Source organism: Protopterus annectens, chromosome 8.part0, assembly GCF_019279795.1.
Source record: "Protopterus annectens isolate FY-2018-M chromosome 8.part0, PAN1.0, whole genome shotgun sequence".
In the NCBI taxonomy this organism is placed as follows: Eukaryota; Metazoa; Chordata; order Ceratodontiformes; family Protopteridae; genus Protopterus; species Protopterus annectens.
Window position 1 is genome coordinate 108,032,285 of NC_056741.1, and position 23,247 is coordinate 108,055,531.

Genomic DNA, 23,247 nt, shown 5'->3' on the forward strand with positions numbered 1-23,247 from the left:
AACTGCAATAAAGTATGTTGTCATTACATATAGTTTATTTAGTGATACAGTAATAAAAATGATAAAATAGTATTGGAATTATTTAATTAGACATATAGGTATTCAGAATTTACTTCCTGCATTGATAAATATTTATTTTAAAAAAGGAAGAAGTATTGGTGATTTGATTATACAATGGAAGTTTGTTTGTCCAGAAGTGACCATTAATGGGGATATTAGGAACTTATTCCCTATAGAAAAAGGTAAAACAATGAGTGAGAAGGTCACTGAAAAAAACAGTCAGTAAAAACAAAATAAAAACTTCAGCAAAGCTAGAACTTCCACTGAGTGACCTCCCAAACCTCTTGTATCAGAGGCACAAGGGATATATGCAAATGATCCTTATGAACATCAGGTGTTTCAGCTTATTGGCGATTCTGAATGCCCATGACTTGTTTCATCATTTTAATGGACAATTTCAGGCCAACAAAGCCAAACCCCACTAGCTGTGGATATGCATATTTTGGCCTTGTTATGCCCTTGTCATTTTTGCAGTGACCCTAATGATAATGGACATCAGCTAGGTATAACAGCCCTATGTTTCTAATGCTTAGTCAAACACCCTGCTTGTGCTGTGCTGACAAGATCATAACAAGGCCGAAATATGCATATCCACAGCTAATGGGGACTGTTGCTGCTCAAAGTGCAACTGGTTTGGGTGTTGGGCAGCATTGCTAGATAGGTAAGCTACAGATTACACTAAATAAGCACCAGTCCCTCATACAGCTGCAAACACCCTCCATTCCTTTCCCTTCTAAAGGACATATTAGGACCTCCAACCATGGATAGGAATTTCTTTTTGTCTATGCATCTAGCCTGGTGGACATGGGCATCCTGAGGCAATGTAGCAATTACCTTACGTACACTGACAACCACTTAATTCTGGAACAGATGAATACAGTATGTGAGAGATGTAGTTGCACAGTGTTTCTGGAGGCCAGACTCTCACATACAAGCACAAAAAACACCAAAATGATTGTCAGTGACACACGCACACGGACCCTGATATCCCTCTCACTAGGCTGGATAAGTAGAAGGTTACATTTAGTTGCCCTTCAGAGGTCAGGATTCACAAGATCATGCAAACATTCCACTCACCAAACTACAAGTGCCAGTATAACTCAGTCATAGCCTATGTGGGTGTAAATGAAATGAAACATACCTCCCTGGACTACATGAAGAGAGACATGACTGAGCTCTTAGAATATGTGTCACAAGTAGGCATGAGCCTAACACTGAACAGCATTCTATTGTCTCCAACAGACAATGATGGTTTGGTAGATTGGCCTAATGATTAAGGTGTTTACCTTACAAACATAAAATGCAGGGTTTGAGTCTCACAAGGGATAATTGGCTAGACTTAAAATGGCTCACAGGGGCAGTTAGCCTAGTACTAATCTATGATTGACTTTAATAACCGGTGTCATTCCAAAGGGGTCCAATACCTAGCCTGGGAGATCATGGTTAACAGGCCACATTGCATTGTCAGAAATGATCTTTGCCTGTTACCACTAGGCTTTCAAATATTGGCCAAAACGTTATTCACCCCATCGTGATAAGTGTTGACAATGGGAGGAGCATGTGTGTGTGTGTGTGTGTGTGTGTGTGTGTGTGTATGTGTCTTTTTGTAATACCTTAAGTATGGGAGTTGAAGACCATAACCATTATGCTGTGCCCCCCCATTGTTGTATATATATATAAATACAGTGACCTGAGGATGACTTTCTTCTGTCTGCAATCCTCATGCATCCTTTCCCACCTAGTCTTTTAAAAATAAAAAAAATAAAAGAACACCGAGGTTGAGCACAGAAGATATCACCTTAGCTCTTAGATCTAGGAAAATGCTTTTAATTCTCTCCTAGCAGGAGGAATAGGATGCTCTGTAGAAGTTGTTTCAAAAGTTGCTTTAATAAGTTTATTGAAGCCAGTTATATGAGCTGATGGGCAGACAGGACAGTGACTACTGCTACTGGCCTCACCAACTCTAATGAGCAGCACCAATATTGCTACAGTTGTGTTTTGTTTTTTAAAACAAACATGGCACATATCCCAAAAAATATATCCCTTCATCCCTGTGCACTCCCACTCTTCCCTTCCCTTTGCCTTTGTATATGCTCCTTTGATTGCTTTCCCCTTTTTTGAATTTCCTGTAATCCTATTTACTTCCTATTTGAAGGAATAATTGCATAGAAGCATTGTTAGGGGTCATTTACTGTATCCTCCAACCATTTTTGTAGCGTCAAGAAATAGCACATGTGCTTATAGTCACGTTCATGAAACATCCTCACTAATTCATTATGAAATACCATGTGTGCGTGAATGTAGTCACATTCATGCAACATCCTCATTAATTCATCATGAAGTAACATGTGTGCATATAGCCACGTTCATGAAACATCCTCACTAATTGTGTTTGCGAAATATTTAGCCAAAGACACAAAACATGCTGTTTCGATACTGACTCACTCATTTTCATGATCAAAGTTTCTTAGTTACTGCTTGGGCAATGAAACTCCTACTTTTTTGTTGATAATTACTTTCAAACCACATCTTGCCTTTTGACATATTCATAACAGTTCTTGATTGTTAGGGAAGGTATGCTAGTTTATCCCAGGGAATATTTGGACACTTGTTATTTTTACTTATGATGAATCTAATGAGATGTGGACATTTAAAGTCATCTGTCTCTATCTACATAAAATATATTACTCTGCTATATGTAAGTGTTATATTGGCTCAATAATTTCAGCTATACAGACTGATTTTGACATTTTGCAAAAATTGGCAAAGAATTGTCAGATTCATGGTTAGGATGGTACAGAGTCCCCTGCATAATTGGCAGATGCTGTTTGGATTCTAGTACATTTGCAATTACGGTGGAAGTGCTGCATTCCTTCATGTTTGCTAGAGGTAATACCAGCATTCATAAATGAATACTGATGCTACATTCTTGCTCATTGCTCTTTGTGTGGTATTTAGTTTATAGAAAGCCATTTGTTACATTTGTAGCAAGTAACATGCTACAGTTTACAAACTTTTTTTTTTTTGCTCCTCAGATTTGAACTGAAGACTTTTTTTATCCTTCAGCTTCATGTTAAATGGTGCCAGATGAGAGAGATGAATAGAGCATTACAAAAGATAGCTAAGGCTTTGAGAAGCATTACTTCAGATTTAATATAAGCAAAATTATTTTATCTATTGCTTTTTATGGAGTTACTTAATCAGAATTTAATCAACATTATTTCAAATGCCACTTGAATGATATAGACAACTCTCATTATAATGATTAATATTTGACTCGTAATTAGAGTTTGATTTATATGTTAACAAGAGCTGCTGTATTTTAAAGTAGGTTAGCCCCCTTATGTGCAGATTTTTTTTTACAACTGAACACAAGTTAAGGAAATGTTTGATCAAATTTTATTGCTGGTGCTACTGGATTGCAGTATTATATTTCATTCAAATTCATCAGATAAAGGTTATGTAAAGCTTATATTAATAAATGATGCTATTGAGATTTATCTCGTGTGACTATAGCTATATGTTGCTGTATTTTGTGTGTGCTGATTCATGGGCTTAATCTTTCTGATATAATCAAACATTTCTTTGGTATCTTCTACAATATTTTTCATGGAAATGCATCACAATTGGCCAGCTTACAATATAAAATAACGAAAAAATACAAGAATTTCTGTTACTCTGAAATAGTAATTGCCATATTGCACAAATCCAAGGTAACTCAAACTGTACTACATAAATGCATTATTTCTACTTAAACATGCATACAGTGATTGCACTAAGGCTAATACGGAGATCCTGAACTATGCAGTGCAGCCTGATGCTAATAATTAATTAGCTGGAATATCATGGCCCAAGCTACTAATAATTAAGAAACTCACTCATAAAAATTGCAGGTTTGTCTGTGAGAGACTGTTGCCTGCAATTGTGGCCAGGAATGTTGCTACACCGAGTGCTGCTACAGTTACTACTGAAAGGCACAGTAAATGGCCTTCAGCAATATTTATATCTGCTGTTATTTTTAAATTGGGAGGAAAAGGGGAAAGTAAAGTAGGAATAAGGATAGCACTAAGACAGCACTATAGACAAGAATGCAGGGGCTGCAGGGGTGGGAGTGGAAGGGTATACTTATTTTGGGGGATAGGTGCCCATTTTCTTCTTTTTGAGAAGAGTAGATGATGATGGAAATGGAAGACAGGGGACTGAAACACAGCAGGGATGTGGAAGCAGAGACACACAAACGAAAATAGAGGTGTGGCAGTAGATACACACAAATAATGAGACATAAAACACAGAAAAAAATAGCACAGAAGGTGCTAACAACAAGGGCATGGGGTTTCACAGTGGTGACGGGGAGTATTGGACAATCAACAAGAGAGAGAGGTGACACACAAGAACACAGAATGTGCCCAAACCAACATAATCTGTTCACTTTGACCTTTTCTGGTATTGGAACTGATCTGGCTTTTGCTCAGATGTCCTTTGTCTTTCTCACAGCGTACATCCTACCACCCATCTCAGGCACTTCATCTGTTCCATCACCTCTAGCTTCCTCAACTGCTCTGCCTTTATTGTCCAGACGTCTGTACCATACACACCTTATATTCCATCTTCTTTGGCATTTATCTGTCAGTTGGTTGCAGTCTCTCTGATTCTAGATTTGACCTCCTCGTTTTACACTTCCTTTCTCCTCAACCACCCTTTTTGAAGGTGTTAACATGTTCCATAGTTTCCCATTCTATTTTACTTTTCAGCATCTTCTGATTTCCCCTATTGCTACCATAATAACTTCTTGTCAGTTTCCTCCCATGTGCCTTCAGTTTTGCATTCCATTTTTCTGTTATTTGCTAAAGTTCTTGATCAGTCTGCCTGTAATGCCACATCATTTGGATATAGCAGTTCCATTTATCTCTCCCCTCCATCCTGTTTGCTAATGTAATCCATCACCATACAAACAGCAGAGAGCTCAGAGCTGAACCCTGATGCACACTGACTCCCACTGGGAACCACTAAACCCTGTTCATACTTGTGTATCTGAGGCTTCCAACCATTTTAGGACTTATAAAATCAGCTTTCTTGTGACATTGTCATATGCTTTCTCTAAGTTTTAGAATGCTCAACTGGATTTTTTCATCATCTCTGGTTTCCTCTTAGCTATCTGTCTCACTGCAAACACAGAGTTGGTTATGATTCATCCTGATCTGAATCTAAACTGTTCAACTCTGACCTTACCTTTCTATTACTTTGTGTGTTCATTTATCAATCACCCAGTCCAGTATTTTCACACAATGTGACAAGAGTTTGATAGATCTATATCACCCACAGTTGTGAATGTCCCCTTTGTTTTTTCACAATGGGACTAGAATGTTTATTTTCTAGTCATGTGGGATAACCTTTTCTCTCCATACTGCTATGAGTACTCCCAGGAACCACTTTCCCCCAACTCACCCAACATCTTGATCCTATCTGATTTCACCTCATCTGAGCTTGATGCTTTCTCTGCCTTTATTTTCCTTAGAACTGTTCTTACTGCTTCTATCATGGCTTCATCTTCTTCTTTCATGGTAGGCTGCCTGGGGCAGTATACCTTCTGTAGGGTTTCCTTTACTCAGAAGCTGCTGGAAACACTCCTTCCATCTATATTTGGTGTCTTGTGGGCTAGTGAGCAGATTGTTTGAATTAATTATGAATGTTGTCTGATGACTACCTTCCTCGTCTTTCTTTGCTTTGTATCTTGACATACTTTCTTTGCCCCATCAGCTGAGTGACTTTTCAGAAGCTGTAGAGTGCCCCTGATGCTTTGTTCTTTGCTATTGTAAATGCTCTCTTAGCCTCTTTCTTAACTTATTGGTATTATCTTAAGCCTAATCCAGCTTTTCTGTCTCTTACATTTTCCTACACTCCTTTCTTCTAATAACTACCTGGACTTCTGCATTCCACCAACATTTTTCCTAATGTACCCCATTTCCATTCCTGGCTTGGCCACATATTTGTCCTCTCACATATTGTTTTGAAATGCTGTCTTTCTTCAACTCCACTCATTTCCACTTTATCCTGAGGTACTCAAGACAAGCATTTTTCCTTGAACTCTTGTGCATTTGCTCTGGTCAACTTGCAGGTCTTCATCATAGTCTCTGCTGACCTTTCAGCTTTCTTTGACTGCTACTTGCAGCTGCTTGTGGCCTCCAGAGTTTTATGCTGTGGACCAAATGCTTCACTAGAGATGATTTTGAAATCTCGGACTCTACCCCAATTCCCTTTCTTTATTAGGAGGAAGTCTACCTGACTTGTATGTTGGCCAGTCTTGTATGCAATCTTGTGACTCTCTCATGCTGGACAAAGTATTGGGCACCATCAAGCCATTTGCCAGACAGAAGTCTAGAATGGCTTCTCCTTTATTCCTACTGCCCCATTAATGTGTGCCCAGGCAGTCTTCATATCCTGTTCTGTTGTAGGTTGATAGGTAAGAACTAGACTTGGTATCTGTCCTAATATGTCCATTAAGGTCCCCTGTTAGGAACACAAACTATCAGCAGTTGGTTGGAAAAGATTGTACGGTGATTTTCTATGCATCAGGCCAAATAACATGATTGCAGTCAAAAACACAGGGGAAAATCAAAGTGAAGGCCTGCGTGATATGCACACAACATGCATTGAAGCATTAGCAATATTCTGCCAAGGGATCTATCTCCACCACAACCCAATACAGGACCCCACCTCTACCCTCCTCCATTTGAAGCCTAATCATAAAAGCAGACACATCTGCTAAAGGTCTCATCATACTGCAGGATTTTGCCACAGACCCAGATGTGCAACATGAATTTCACTTATCCATAGGGATTACTATAAGAAAACCAGTCATATAGAAAGGTAAGTGTATGGGAATGACATTTTACTTAGCTGTACAGTAGTATTACTGCTGTACTTGTGTGGTGTTTCATAATATTTATAATGGTGTGCTACTGTATTGGTTGGGTAGATTGCTGATTATATATGGCAGTAATGCTGCCACAGAGTGTGTGTGTGTGTGTGTGTGTGTGTGTGTGTGTGTGTGTGTGTGTGTGTGTGTGTGTGTGTGTGTGTGTGTGTGCTGGGAGTAATGTATACTGGGAATAACTACTGCCATGCTAGGTTACATGGCAGGTAACTGATGCTGTGGGAAGTTCTACATTAGTTACAAGGGTCCTGTCTTATTAGACTCAGCAGGTGTCCCAACAGTTCCGACCTCCAAGGTAGAGTGACAACATTGATATCACATTGTACAGGTTGGCGCTCATGTCAGTTGGAGATGACCCAAATGGTTATGTCTAAACATGGACTCATACCTGCATTAGTAGTGCACTGCAAAGTAATTCAATGAACAAGCATGACTTCTTTGTTTGCAGTCACATCACGTCTACAGGTTTAAAGTTATTTTCCTATACCAGTTTATCAAATAGCAGTACATGCAGTGGGCTGCAGATGTTAAAGGGTTTTTAATTAGTTTGAGTGTTTTCACAGTTCTTCTGTAATCACAGTCCTCCTCCATGAATGTTGGCTTACCTGATGTAAAACTATCTGAGTCTAATGATGATAGCAGCCACATTTTGGCAGATTCATGTGTCTTTGTATCAATGCTAGAGGCACGCAATGTGTTGGCCACATCCCCACCCTGTCTCATAGACACACACACATAGCTTCTGTGCCTATGCACTGTACCTCACAGACCCAACAAGACATTCATAACCAGGAAGATGCTGGCACATCCTTCCAACTTGTGGTTGCTGACAGCTTCACTGAGTGAAAGTATGACATCAGGAGCAGTGTGCTGGTACCACATCATGGGTACTGCCTTCCTCATGAGCATAGAGGGCCATAATGCAGGGACAGCTGGAGAATGGCATTATGTGGTCTGCATGAAGACATGAGAGACTACTTGCTTCAGATGTGCAACATCAAGAACATGTGGTACCAGGAGTTTGTACATAGTAGGTGACCCTTTGCAGCCACATATCAAGACCAATCCATTTCTCATGGACAATTTCCCTCTTCCTCCAGTGGGAATGCCCATTGTGGGAGGGTTAGAATGTGGTACTGGACTAATATCGTCACTACTTTCACATTGCCATCCAGTGCTAAAGACACTACAGAGTGATGAGGGCATACATGTAGATGGGGGTTCATGCAGAGGCCACCCTTTACATGAAGTGGGTACCATTCACATTTCAGGAACTCTTTGCCCCCTCTGCATGCTTTGAATTGGGCCTGTGATGTTCCCAGGAGAAGATGCCTCCATGGGTAGGGATCTTCATAGTCACAAATCAGTTCATACATTTCTTGAGAGTGCCATAGACCTATCCACCAGACCAAAGCATAGTGCTGCTTTATCTTCTGCAGTTGTGTTGCAGCACAAACACACCACACACACACACACACACACACACACACACACACACACACACACACACACACACACACACACACACACACACACAGCAATAATCCTCTAGATTTAAAATTACATTATGATGTGGTCTAGAAATAAATGCAAACTATTTCATTTTGATGCCCAGTGCATAAATGCCTGCACTAAACAATTATTTTACAGTAACCTTGGTGAAAGGAAGACAACTGAGTTTCATCACATGCTATATATGTATATCAGAAATGCAAACAATCTCCTATTGGACAGTTTGCACAGATTATAGGAATTCAATGCACATACATTTTGCATATGCATATGGTGTTATAGCATTTGCATTAGATGTGTGGCAGTAAAGAGGTTGCATCAGATTAATATTATGCTTAGCAGATTTTGTAGATGTATTTTTTCACCAGATACTTTGTTAACATACAGAGCAAACATCTATCTATATCTATGTCTACAACTTTATCTATATCTATATCTATATCTATATCTATATCTGTATCTCTCTCACTATATATATATATATATATATATATATATATATATATATATATATATATATATATATATATATATATATATGGATCTATGGCAGTTGACCAAAATACTGAATGATCGAACTACAAATGTTCAAACACGGTAGATGAAACTATAAAACCATTGAATGCCTTAGGCATCAAAACATAACATATAAAATTAAAATAAATAGCTTCATCTTGCAATCCCATAATCCTTCCACTAACTAAAGAGAAACTCCAGAATTCAATAAACTCTGTGTAAGGTTTGAGTAGAGCCTACATGGAGTGTTATTGTGTACAAGACATTGAAGTTGTGCCAGGGGCAATGAATAATAATGAATTGTGGCACACTTAAACAGGGTTTTGTGCTGTGCAGCAATGCATCTGGCCCCAAAACCTCTTTGTGGATGCAGATAACATTTCCATGTAAAGTTGCTGTCTGCCAAAGGTTGATTGTCCTCAGTGTTTGAGTGACAGCACTGCAATTTATTTTCCCTTCTTTGATATGCATTAGGATTATTATTAATTAATATTGTATGTGTAATTGTTTTCTCTTCTCTATCTCTCTTTTTTATTTGTTTTTCCCATGTTTGCATGATGCTCCACTGCTATGCTTACATCATCTGCGTGACTGGACCCACCATGTATCAGACACGACCCAAACAGCCAAAAATAGAAACCAGATGCATTCAATTAATACCGCTGTGCATCGCACAAAACCGTTAAGCAACACTGCACTGCAGCTAACAATGTAAAGTTAACAATGAATACAAATATAGGGGATCTTATGTAACAAATCTTGGGGCAACGGGTGTTAAGTCTAGCACTGGAATGCAGATGGTTTTGGGTTCTAGTACAGGGTGTGCAAATTTTTCGTTTACTTTTGTGACATTGCAGGTTAAGGTGCTACATAGGCAAGTGTTTCTTAACCTTCTTGTGGTAAGAGCTATAAGCTTAGGATTACTGTACACATGGCCTTTGGTTCAAAAATGTCATATTCTATACAATTTTACTCTTGTTCCACATCACATTATATTTACTCTCACTTACAATACCCAATATTGTTGTGCTGATATGAATATGTATATGTATAAGGGCTAAGACACTAATATTGTGCCAGTTATTTATCTATTTATATGTGCATTGTGCATATATTATCAAAAGTATGACTGTGGGTATAATCTTTACAATGTTCATGAAAATATATTTCAGCTATCCCAGTTGAATAACAGAGTTAAGGAAGTGACTGTATATAAAATAACCTTGGAAGAGCATTGCTTGCCACTGTTGCGCTCCACTTACCATTGTGCAAACAAATGCACCATGGCTTTTTGCACAATAAGTGTTTGCACAATAGTAAGCGGGGCACAGCTTTTTCAAATGTAGCAAAAAACAGATAGTTTGCACTCTCATCAAGTGTAATACATGCAACTGGCAGGAAAACATGATCTTTAAAGTGGAATTGATGAGAAATGGTCATTATACATTGAGCTTTATCTTTAGAAGACAAGGCTGGTGTTGTTGGAGAAGGTGTGTGCCTCCAAGTGCAATGTTGGAGTGTTCAGGAGTCCAAAGTCTGTGTTGGGCTCTTAGTTAAGGAGCACGGCCCACACCTTTTGCAGGGTGACTATTTAGGCTCTCAACATAAGTCTGAAGCTTTGAGCACTTTGGCTAGGGCTTTGACTAGTGCAACACGTATCCCACACACTGTGGGAGGAAGCGTGATACTCTTGATCAGTGGATCAGGAAATGTCGAGCAGGGAACACTCCACAGATGTGTAAGTATAAATTGCACTGATTAATTGTAAAAGTTAAAGTGGAATACAGTCAAGACTGGTATTCATAATTGCATTCTGTTTTTTTTTTTTTTTTCCACAACTGCAGAAGAAAGGGCCTTGAACATGAGGTACCATGGAGATCATCTGGCAAGGATGAGAGAAGCATATTTATGTATGCATAAGTATAAAAAGTACTGTTATTGTCACTTTAACAGTTAAAGATGGCTTAGCTGTTATTTCATACAGTTGTACAAAATTGAGCATGCATATCTCAACTGTAAAAGAAAGTAAGCATGCATTAGTCTGTAGCATAGCTCTGAACTGCACAGATTTTTGTTGAATTTCCAGGATTTTGCCTCACTTTTTTGGTCTGTCTCTCATAAAATTTGTGGTTTTCTGGAAAATCATTGAGGACTGACGTCACTAAATAATGAGTGTAAAAATGAATGTTAACACAAAACATATTATTCTAGCAACTTTCAATCTTTGTAAGAACTATATTTAAAATCTGTCCCTATTTTTGTGCCATTGTCACCCCATTATTTTATTAACTGTCCAGAGTTCTTGCTCTAAGAAATTAACAGGCATGGTCTATAGCACAAAGCAACAGTTCAACATTCTCAAATAACAGTGAGTATGAATCTATAACGTGCAAGAGGAAGTGTGCATGGATTAGTTTGTAGTCCAAAAGAACTGTATTACAGTAATCATTGGTTGTGGGTTCAAATATTACACTTCCCCAAATATAAATTTTACTGTTTACAATACTGTTAAGTTTTCATGATTAAATATACAATACTGTCATGTTTTCATCATTATAGTATTTTAAGTGCAGACCTCTATACCTGTGGCTTGAATATCCTGCTATCAAATGTAAGCAGTATAAATGAAAGATGCATATGTGTAATCTATGTACACATGAATGATTGCTGGCTGCAGTTTGAGCTGTACTGTAGTGCGTATCTGTTAGGAACGGGGTAGTATTCAAAGTGATAAAGACATTCCTTAGCAGTTGGTATTGTTAAAAGTAAAAAATAACAGAATAGAGTGAATTAATTGTAGAAAGCTTTGTATATTAATTGTGAAGTTACTAATGTTCTCTCTTTTTCTCTCACCCTACCCCTATTCTTCTTTTATTAATTTCCTTAATTTCTTTTTTATTATGTATAATTTTGTATTTCATTGTTTTTACCTATTTTTCAATTTGTTATTATTTCTAATTGTGTTTGTATTTTTTATAATTATTTTAATACTGTTTTTCTTTATATTTTTTTGTTTTTATAACTTTATTATTTTCATTCTTGGATATGTTTTATTTTATTATTGTATTTTAACATTTTTTTTTTATTTTATTACAGCAGCACACCAGGGTAGGCAGGTCCCATGTGATCCGAATATGCTCAATCTACCAGCTACAGCACTGAGGCCCAGCACTTTTGCGCTGTAGCCTGGCATCACCCCTCCTGCTGATCCTGCACTACCTGGGACCTCAGCTAGTTCTGCCCCAAAGGATAGTTCTGTGGTCCCCTCTGCCAGCAGTGGTGAAGGAGAGTGTATTTATCACCTGGGATGAGTTGCCAGGTATGGTGCATAGGCTTGTGCATCTCACAGTGGGCACATACCTATGCCTGATGGAGATCATGCTTTCCATCCTAGTACAAAGTACATGTCGTAGGTGCAGACATCAGCCAGTGGAGCCAGTGGTGCAGTGAGGGAACAGTGATAACAGTCCACTGTGTGAGGACTAGAGTCACAGTGTCACCCTGTCTGATGTCCATAGGACCTCGATCTCCCCACCTTCACCCCAACCATGGTGTTCATCCACCTCATCTGTCCTTCACCATCCTTGTCTCCTGTCTAGTATATCTTGTCTGTCAGCAGTTCAGCAATTGCTTCCTCGCCTTCCCAACTTGCCTGCCCCAGACATGCCTATGTCTATCTCCCTTCCCCAACATTAATCTCTCTACTCAAAAAAAAAAAAAAAAAAATCGTCCCATACATAGCTCTCTATTTTGCACACATGTTAACTTGATACACTTAATTCAGTCCAATTACCTACACAACACAATTATGTTGTTATCACCTCACTCTCTGGAGGTGACAATACAAATTCAGCTAAGATTCTGTACATGTGATCAGTTATTACTATGAAGAAATGGATAGCTGTTCTTCTTTCCTACACCCTTTCTGCACATTTTTGCCCTCCTTTAACTTAGTTTTTACACTGCTTGCCCCAATTTCATCACTTTTCTGTATCCCCCATTTCTTTTCTTTAAAGGATCTGTAGACATGGTGCATTATGCACATCATCGCTAAGCAAAGGTAAAAGGCACTAGCATCAGTAAATGTATGTTAAAATATCATACACACTTGTAAAAATTTATTTTTATTTATTTATTTTATTTTACATTTGCTGACCGGGCTAGTCTAACTGTCTAACTGGATTTATGTCCATTTTCAGTAGAGGCCCGGGGAAATAAGCTCCGAGGAAGCACAAAAAATATAATCACATATACAAAGATTAAATTCATGTTAAACATTCTTAGAAAGAAAGACCAGGGGAAATCTCAGAGTTCCAGGGAGATAAGTTCCGAGGAAACACAAATATAATAACATATACAAGATTAATTTCATGTTAAACATTGCTATAAAAAAGACAAGGAATAATCTCATTGGTTGTTTGTTCTTAGTGTATTGCTAAGTAAAAAAAAAAAAACACTTAACATAATACAGATGTAGTTGCATTATAACATGTAAAAAAGAGCAGCTGAGTAGAAAAGTTATTAGAAGGTGGGTTGGTATAAAGAAGGACAACAAAAGTATGAGCTGCAATATTCAGAATATGTGTTAAAAACAGGTTTGAATAAAGATGTTATAAGGAGATAATAAGAAAAGATCCAGAAAGGAATAAGTTAGTTGTTACTAAGAAAAGGAACTGGAATATAGAAAAGAGTAGAGTAGGTAGATCCAAGGAGGAAAGGTAATTGATCAGTCAGGTTTAGTACAGGGGCATAACCACTGAGTTCTAAGAAAAAGTTTAAGTTTGCTTTTGAAGAGTGATAATGACAGAACAGAGGAAAGTTCAGTAGGAAGAAGGTTCCAGGATTTTCCAACAGTATTACAGAAGAGAGAGTCTCCGGCCCTGTTGTTAGATTTACAAATATTTACCAGAAGTCTTTGTGACGAACGTAAGGTCTTAAGATTGTTGTAGGGGACAATGAGGGTGGATAGTATAGGGGTATCCATAGGATGGTAGAGGGTTTGTGGGCAATGGTAAGTTGATGGAATTTAAGCTGATTTTGTAATTCAAGCCATCCTAGTTGCTTTAGGTTGATACAGTGGTGGGTTCTGAAAAGGTTTCCTGTGGCAAATCTGGCTATGCTATTGTAGGCACTTTCCATTTTATTAAGGTTGGTTTTAGAGAGGTTAGTGTATATGGGTGAGGCATAAAGGAGAGTAGAAATTAGGTGAGTGTGAGCAATAGTGATTCTTGCTGCAGGAGAGAGAAAGAGTTTGATTCTGTAGAGAGGGCCCAGTTTTCTGTTAACAGATTTTAAGGTATTATTAATGTGGGTGTCAAAGTTAAGGTTGTTATCTATGGTGATACCAAGTAGTTTGGTAGTTGAGTCTGGGGATATAAGAGTGTTGTTATTGGATGTTACTGTGAGGTTTATTGCGGGGAACTTACTAGTAGGAGTGAAAAGGAGGAGTTTCGTTTTTTTGGGGTTTAGTAGGAGACAGCGTTGAATAAACCATAGTTCAATTGTGTTAAAGACCTTTTGGGTAAGGGAGTAAAGCTCAGGTATGGATGTGGCTGAGCATATAAGTGTTGAATCATCTGCATATTGTATGCATGCAGCTTGGGGGATTGCTAGGTGAAGGTCGTTGATAAATATAGAAAATAGTAGGGGTCCTACTATGGACCCTTGGGGGACCCCTATGTTAATGGGTAGATGGGTAGATAAAATATTATGCCAAGCACTGCCTCTTGTCTGTTTTCTATATAGGATTGGAACCGTTTTATTGCAGATGCATCTAGTGACAGGGATTTGAGGATATTTATAAGTATTTGGTGATTTACCATATCGAACGCCTTAGACAGATCTATAAACAGTGCAGAGGAAAGCCTGTTAAGGTACAGAGAGTGACGGAAAGAAGGGTGGCAGTAGTGCTGTGTGAGGGTCTGAAAGGGCAGTAGTAGTGCTGTGTGAGGGTCTGAAAGGGCAGTAGTAGTGCTGTGTGAGGGTCTGAAATGGCAGTAGTACTGCTGTGTGAGGGTCTGAAAGGGCAGTAGTAGTGCTGTGTGAGGGTCTGAAAGGGCAGTAGTAGTGCTGTGTGAGGGTCTGAAAGGGCAGTAGTAGTGCAGTGTGAGGGTCTGAAAGGGCAGTAGTAGTGCTGTGTGAGGGTCTGAAAGGGCGGCAGTAGTGCTGTGTGAGGGTCTGAAAGGGCAGTAGTAGTGCTGTGTGAGGGTCTGAAAGGGCAGTAGTAGTGCAGTGTGAGGGTCTGAAAGGGCAGCAGTAGTGCTGTGTGAGGGTCTGAAAGGGCAGTAGTAGTGCAGTGTGAGGGTCTGAAAGGGCAGTAGTACTGCTGTGTGAGGGTCTGAAAGGGCAGTAGTAGTGCTGTGTGAGGGTCTGAAAGGGCGGCAGTAGTGCTGTGTGAGGGTCTGAAAGGGCAGTAGTAGTGCTGTGTGAGGGTCTGAAAGGGCAGTAGTAGTGCTGTGTGAGGGTCTGAAAGGGCAGTTGTAGTGCAGTGTGAGGGTCTGAAAGGGCAGTAGTACTGCTGTGTGAGGGTCTGAAAGGGCAGTAGTAGTGCTGTGTGAGGGTCTGAAAGGGCAGTAGTAGTGCTGTGTGAGGGTCTGAAAGGGCGGTAGTAGTGCTGTGTGAGAGTCTGAAAGGGCGGCAGTAGTGCTGTGTGAGGGTCTGAAAGGGCAGTAGTAGTGCTGTGTGAGGGTCTGAAAGGGCAGTAGTAGTGCTGTGTGAGGGTCTGAAAGGGCAGTAGTAGTGCAGTGTGAGGGTCTGAAAGGGCAGTAGTACTGCTGTGTGAGGGTCTGAAAGGGCAGTAGTAGTGCTGTGTGAGGGTCTGAAAGGGCAGTAGTACTGCTGTGTGAGGGTCTGAAAGGGCAGTAGTAGTACAGTGTGAGGGTCTGAAAGGGCAGTAGTACTGCTGTGTGAGGGTCTGAAAGGGCAGTAGTAGTGCTGTGTGAGGGCCTGAAAGGGCAGTAGTAGTGCAGTGTGAGGGTCTGAAAGGGCAGTAGTAGTGCTGTGTGAGGGTCTGAAAGGGCGGTAGTAGTGCTGTGTGAGGGTCTGAAAGGGCGGCAGTAGTGCTGTGTGAGGGTCTGAAAGGGCAGTGTGAGGGTCTGAAAGGGCAGTAGTAGTGCTGTGTGAGGGTCTGAAAGGGCAGCAGTAGTGCTGTGTGGGGGTCTGAAAGGGCAGTAGTAGTGCTGTGTGAGGGTCTGAAAGGGCAGTAGTAGTGCAGTGTGAGGGTCTGAAAGGGCAGTAGTAGTGCTGAGTGAGGGTCTGAAAGGGTGGCAGTAGTGCTGTGTGAGGGTCTGAAAGGGCAGTAGTAGTGCAGTGTGAGGGTCTGAAAGGGCAGCAGTAGTGCTGTGTGAGGGTCTGAAAGGGCAGTAGTAGTGCTGTGTGAGGGTCTGAAAGGGCAGTAGTAGTGCTGTGTAAGGGTCTGAAAGGGCAGCAGTAGTGCTGTGTGAGGGTCTGAAAGGGCAGCAGTAGTGCTGTGTGAGGGTCTGAAAGGCAGTAGTAGTGCTGTGTGAGGGTCTGAAAGGGCAGCAGTAGTGCTGTGTGAGGGTCTGAAAGGGCAGTAGTAGTGCTGTGTGAGGGTCTGAAAGGGCAGCAGTAGTGCTGTGTGAGGGTCTGAAAGGGCAGTAGTAGTGCAGTGTGAGGGTCTGAAAGGGCAGCAGTAGTGCTGTGTGAGGGTCTGAAAGGGCAGTAGTAGTGCTGTGTGAGGGTCTGAAAGGGCAGTAGTACTGCTGTGTGAGGGTCGGAAAGGGCAGTAGTAGTGCTGTGTGAGGGTCTGGAAGGGCAGTAGTAGTGCAGTGTGAGGGTCTGAAAGGGCAGCAGTAGTGCTGTGTGAGGGTCTGAAAGGGCAGTAGTAGTGCTGTGTGAGGGTCTGAAAGGGCAGTAGTACTGCTGTGTGAGGGTCTGAAAGGGCAGTAGTAGTGCTGTGTGAGGGTCTGAAACGGCAGCAGTAGTGCTGTGTGAGGGTCTGAAAGGGCAGTAGTACTGCTGTGTGAGGGTCTGAAAGGGCAGTAGTAGTGCAGTGTGAGGGTCTGAAAGGGCAGTAGTAGTGCTGTGTGAGGGTCTGAAAGGGCAGTAGTAGTGCTGTGTGAGGGCCTGAAAGGGCAGTAGTAGTGCTGTGTGAGGGTCTGAAAGGGCAGTAGTACTGCTGTGTGAGGGTCTGAAAGGGCAGTAGTAGTGCTGTGTGAGGGTCTGAAAGGGCAGCAGTAGTGCTGTGTGAGGGTCTGAAAGGGCAGTAGTACTGCTGTGTGAGGGTCTGAAAGGGCAGTAGTAGTGCTGTGTGAGGGTCTGAAAGGGCAGTAGTAGTGCTGTGTGAGGGTCTGAAAGGGCAGTAGTAGTGCTGTGTGAGGGTCTGAAAGGGCAGTAGTACTGCTGTGTGAGGGTCTGAAAGGGCAGTAGTACTGCTGTGTGAGGGTCTGAAAGGGCAGCAGTAGTGCTGTGTGAGGGTCTGAAAGGGCAGTAGTAGTGCTGTGTGAGGGTCTGAAAGGGCAGTAGTAGTGCTGTGTGAGGGTCTGAAAGGGCAGCAGTAGTGCTGTGTGAGGGTCTGAAAGGGCAGTAGTAGTGCTGTGTGAGGGTCTGAAAGGGCAGTAGTAGTGCTGTGTGAGGGTCTGAAACCATGTTGTGAGTTGGAAAGTAAGTTATATTGGATTAGGTGGTCTAGCAATTGTTTATGGATACATTTTTCCATGGTTTTAGCTAGGGGAGACAGAAGGGTAATGGGACGGTAGTTGGAGAGTTCAGTGGTGTTACCTCCCTTATGAAGGGGAATAATATGGGAGACCTTCCATATGCTTGGGATATGTCCTTCAGTGATAGTTCTATTAATAAGAATGGAAATGGGGCATGCAATAGAATTGGCTGCCTTTTGTAAGTATTCAGCGGGAATCTTGTCAGCTGAGGGGGTACATGGTTTGAGCTTTTGGATGAGGGCTAGAATGTATGTAGTTGGTACAGGTTGGAAGAGAAAAGGAGGGGGTGGGTTACTGGTATAGTTGGATATAGGTACGTCCTGAATAGATAGCTGATTAGTAAGATTTTGTATGGCATCAGTGAAATAGGCATTAAAGGTATTAGCCGCCTGTTTCGGATTCTCTTGGTCTGTGTCTTGTGGGTGTGGTGTGATGGATTGAACTGGGTGTAATAATTGATTAATACTTGCCCAGAGCTTTTGTGGTTGATTATGGTGGGTCTGTTGGAATTGTAAGTAGTAGTTTCTTTTGTCAGTCTGCACTGCTTTTTTAGTTTCATTTCTTAGTTGTCTGAAGTTTTGTTGATCTACTGGGTTTTTAGTTGATCTTGATTTGTTCCAGTATTTATTTCTGAGTTTGATTTTTTTGCCTGGTTTCTTTTGAAAGCCATGGAGCAGATTTCGTTCTCATTCTTATAGAACGAGTTGGGGCATGGTGGTCTAGAATGGATAAGACGTTACAGTTAAAGTAATTGACAGCTTCCTCCAGTGGGAGGTATTTTAAGGGAGACCAGTTGCATGTTCTGAGTTCCCTTTGGAACAGGTCGGGGTTAAAGTTTTTCTTGGTTCTAATTGTTCTAGATATGGTTGGGTTGGGTAGGTTGGTTTTATGCCTGATGATGTAGGTTAGTGAGTGGTCACTTACATCATCTGGGAGGGTACCAGATTCATATGTCTGGAGATGACTATTTGTGAGTATCCAGTCTAAGACACTTTCTTTATTATTAGGCTTGTGTATCCTGGTAGTGGTAGTAATGGTTTGTGAAAAACCAAGTATGGCTTGTAGGGTTTAGACTGATAAAACATTTCCAATCATTGTTAAAATCACCTAGGATGATGGTTTCTTGAGGTAAATTATGAGATAGGTAACAGGATATTTTCTATTGTTTCAATATTATTACCAGGAGGGAGATAGGTACAGATAATAAAAATGGATTTGACTTTGTTAAGTTGGAGATTGGTAATAAGAATTTCAGCATTGGAGACATGAGGTGGTAACAAGTTGTAGGTAGTAATCTGTAGGCTGGATTTAAAAAGGATTGCTACACCGCCACCTTTTTTGGTTTTACGGTCAAGTCGTAAAATATTATAACCAGGTGGGATGATTTCATTGTCTTTAGTTAAGGGTTTTGACCAAGTTTCTGTTAAACAAAGAATGTCGAAGGAGTAGACATCCAGAAGAGCATGGAGTTGGGTAACTTTGTTGTTAAGGCTACGTATGTTGAGGTGAGCTAATAGCAGTGAGTTAAGTGGTTTAGTAAAGGAGCATAATGTCCATAAAAAAATGCTGTCTAAACCCCAGTTTAGTACCATCTGCCTCCACCAACAATGCATTAACCCATCCAGTCACAGAGTCTGTTAATTGGCAGATGTATTTTATACAATCAATATTAATAGTCACATTTTCTCTGTAAAGCATGTATACACCATGCTGTCCATCACACAGCATCGTTAAGCAATGCTAACAAAAGGTTAATTAAATAACAGGAATGAGAATAGCAGTGAAATGTATTACCTACAGCCGTATTATGTGGGCCAAAAAAGGAACTTATCACTGCATTAAGTCAATTAGTACCTGCAGCCCCCGGGATTCATGAAGCTCGGCGCAAGGACGGCGTTAGCCTTGCACTGAGCATGTGGCATAGAGATGGTGCAGCAGCACCATATGCATATTAATGAAGTCGTGCTGCTGCACCGTCCACGTGCACAGGAAACGTGCGCGAGTGCAGGGGTTGTGCTTAAGTGCTGCACGGAGGCGTGAACATGTCGGCTACAGTCGCTCAAACTAAAATGCTGACTAGTACAACCTGCCTCTAATAGTAATCACTCCTGTCAGTGTCCGTGGAGACTGAAATGTATGCAAAGCATACAAGAGAGTTTCGCGAACACCAAAATAAAATCACAGGAGTAAACACACAAGCATGTAGCTGAATGTTGAGCCCCCATCCCTCGAACAATTACATTTAAAACCCCATGTCTGTATTTCATTGTAGTGTTGATTTTTATACCAAGTGGAAGTGAAACGTAGCATGTTTGTGCATCGCTGCCCTTTGCTAAGCCTAGCCCAATGGTCAGAGCATTTGCTTAATAACTGCCCATTCGTGGTCTGAGTCGTCGTTGTCTGGACGCCTCAAAAATGAATGGGTATAACCTGGGTCAACCTACCATGTCATGAAAGATAAGTATTTTTGGTACCTATGTGCGTGAAGTACAGCATGTGGAAAACCAGATATGCTAGGGTTGGCCTCAAAACCATAATGGTACCAGAGATATGTAGAGTAGGCAATGTGTACCGCTGTCTGTACCATGGGCTAACAACCAGAGAAGGGATGGATGGTGTGTATGTGGATTTTGGGGGGATGATGGGTAATGTAATAATTTGCCAAGGGGAGATTGGGTTGGATGTATAATAGGTGAAGTGGAGGTGTACAAGGGTGGAGTGGGAGAATCCAAAAGGAAACTAAAGAACATACATTCACATCCCCAATGCACCCTGTCAGGTCATATTGCAGAACACAATCCCACAAACATATGAACATTAAAATATACGATACACATGTACAGAAATGGTACCGGCTCACACCACGTAATGGTTTGGCCTGAACTGAGCCATCCAACCCCTACACACTTGGATACATAATTGAATACCCATTGTCCCCTCCACAGCACACCACCCCCCCCCCCCCTTGCTGAACGTCCACCAAAACCACCCATACTCGGGCTGCTAGCTTGGGCCAGCCATATCTGCACATAGTGCCCCTTACCCACATCTAGTAGGCAGTCTCACCCTAAGCAGTCCCAGGCCTGCAAACTAGGTATCCCATGCATGTATAACCCTCCCTCATTTTCATATAGCCAAAAGAATGGTGTCAATGGCATTCACAATTTTTGGACATCCCTTGTGGGATGTGTCTGTTCTCAAGATTAGACATGGTGGCACAACGCGATTCCCACCCATGTTGACATCCGGACACAAGTCAGATTAGCAGTTCTTGTCAACAACCCTGCTCAGCCTCCACCCGGTCCTGCAGAACCTACAACCTGGGATTAAACACCTGACCGTGATGCATATCTCCCCACGTGCACTATCGGGAATATATACCTTTCACATGTTCCCAAAAAGCTTCCCCATAGCCATCTTCCAAATAGTACACATCCACAAATTGTATACCCTGTCCAGGTTCCATGTCGTAATGATGCACACAAACCCTGTATACAAATGGTACAGGTCCCTCCCGGATGTGGGTTTTCATATACATGGGCATGTATAACCCCAGATATGCTGTCATATATCTATAAATGTACATACTTATATTCGCATAGCTACACATCACACATACATGCATATAAGTAGTTGTCAAGTATCTGTCCTATTTATAAATATGTATACTTGCAAATGTATACATATGTCTCTCAGAAACATATGAACATTAACATGTACTATACATATGTACACCAACCGACTGTCACATTTGTTGCAAGTAGTGTGGAATGCCTGTAGTAAAGTCATATATCCTAACTACCATCCATGCAGAATGTATCACGGATGGTTTAGTGGTTAAACCAGTGACTATGGTGTTTCTGTTCCTGGGTCCAAGCCATGCAAGGGTTGCTAATTTTATATGATGCCCAGAATAATGGCTGTCAGATATAGGGTGAGTAAGGCACATTCAAGCAGATGTAAGCGGGTATGCGCGGCGGTCATTCAACAGTATGGGAAATGTAAATAAGCATGTAGGTGTATATGCATGTGTATGTACAGACATATATATATATATATATATATATATATATCCATGAAGAATGAATATGGTTACACGAAAGCATTCATAACGAATGTAAAGGAAAACAGCAGTGGAACCCCTGTATAATTTAGTGCTGTCATATCAAGCTGGTCAGAGTTGAGCAAACCTCCTGCTTCTCCAACCACAGGTAGGATGCAAACAGTGGGACTATCTTTGTCTACGTGCTAAGTCTGACTTTCAAACAGATAAAGGGCAGTCCCAGTCTCCAGTCGGACGAGCTGAAAACCAGAAGACTATTTGAACACCTTGACCATTATATGAATGTATGTTCCAGGACTATAAGCTTGGGACATCTGAATATACTTGGAGTGAGTCAACATGCGGGATGGGTCTAGAATGGTAGGGAGTGGCGCATGTGTAGTGGTGTGGTTTTTCCAACTGGGGAATGGATGACTACTGTGTTAGTGAAGTGTTGTGGCATGTGTTCGGGTAACTATGAACCATGGGTATACATGCAAATGAAGCACTACAGCAATAGCGTGGTGGTTAGAGCATCCGCCTAATGAGCAGACGTTGCCGGTTCAACTGCAGCACACACCATTTATGATGTGGAATCTGTATACGAGCATATTCTGACATTTTATGCTGTATAACGATATAATACCATTGAAATGTGAACTGGAGTGACGTATCACAGTAAGAATGGAGAAGGTGTCTGCGTGATGGGAAGTGGCAGTGAAATATGGTGAAATGGAAAACCGCTGCTTAAAAGTGTTGTACAACCCTTTGTCCAATGGCCCTTGGTCTGGCCAGCAACACAGTAAACCACCTCGGCAAGGCTCAGTGCCAGGACCCTGCACAGCACAATCAATGTGATTTACCACTAAGCCACAGCAGTTATAGTTAACTGTGATGTTATCACAAACATAGCAAACAGCACAGTCATTCAACAGTCTGATCAAAGTAAATAATCATGTAGACGTGTATGCATGCGTATGTACAGATATATATATATATATATATATATATATATATATATATATATATATCTGTAAAGAATGAACATGGTTACAATAAAGCAATAAAGCATTCATAACGAATGTGAAGGAAAACAGCAGCGGAACTCCTGTATTATTTAGTGCTGTCATATCAAGCTGGCCAGAGGTGAGCAAACCCCTTGCATCTACATAGTTTCATAGTTTCATAGTTTAGTACTAGGCTATCTGCCCTGGGGCATTTGTAAGCCTAGCCATAGTGATGTGGCTTTCGCCACCCCATGAAATGGTACAAAAATGCACAGAATAGATTTAGAATACTGTGCCTCTGTCTAGTAGTGACACAATGATGGTCCCCTTATATAATAGAATTAGTTTACTGCACCCCTGTCTAGCAGTGACACAGATGTGACCCCTGGGGTAAACTTACGATCTCCCATCCACTCATCAAGATTTCTCTTGAAGAGAGTCAGTGAGGGGCTCTGCCTAACATGAACTGGGATCTTGTTCCAAAGCATGGGAAGCCTC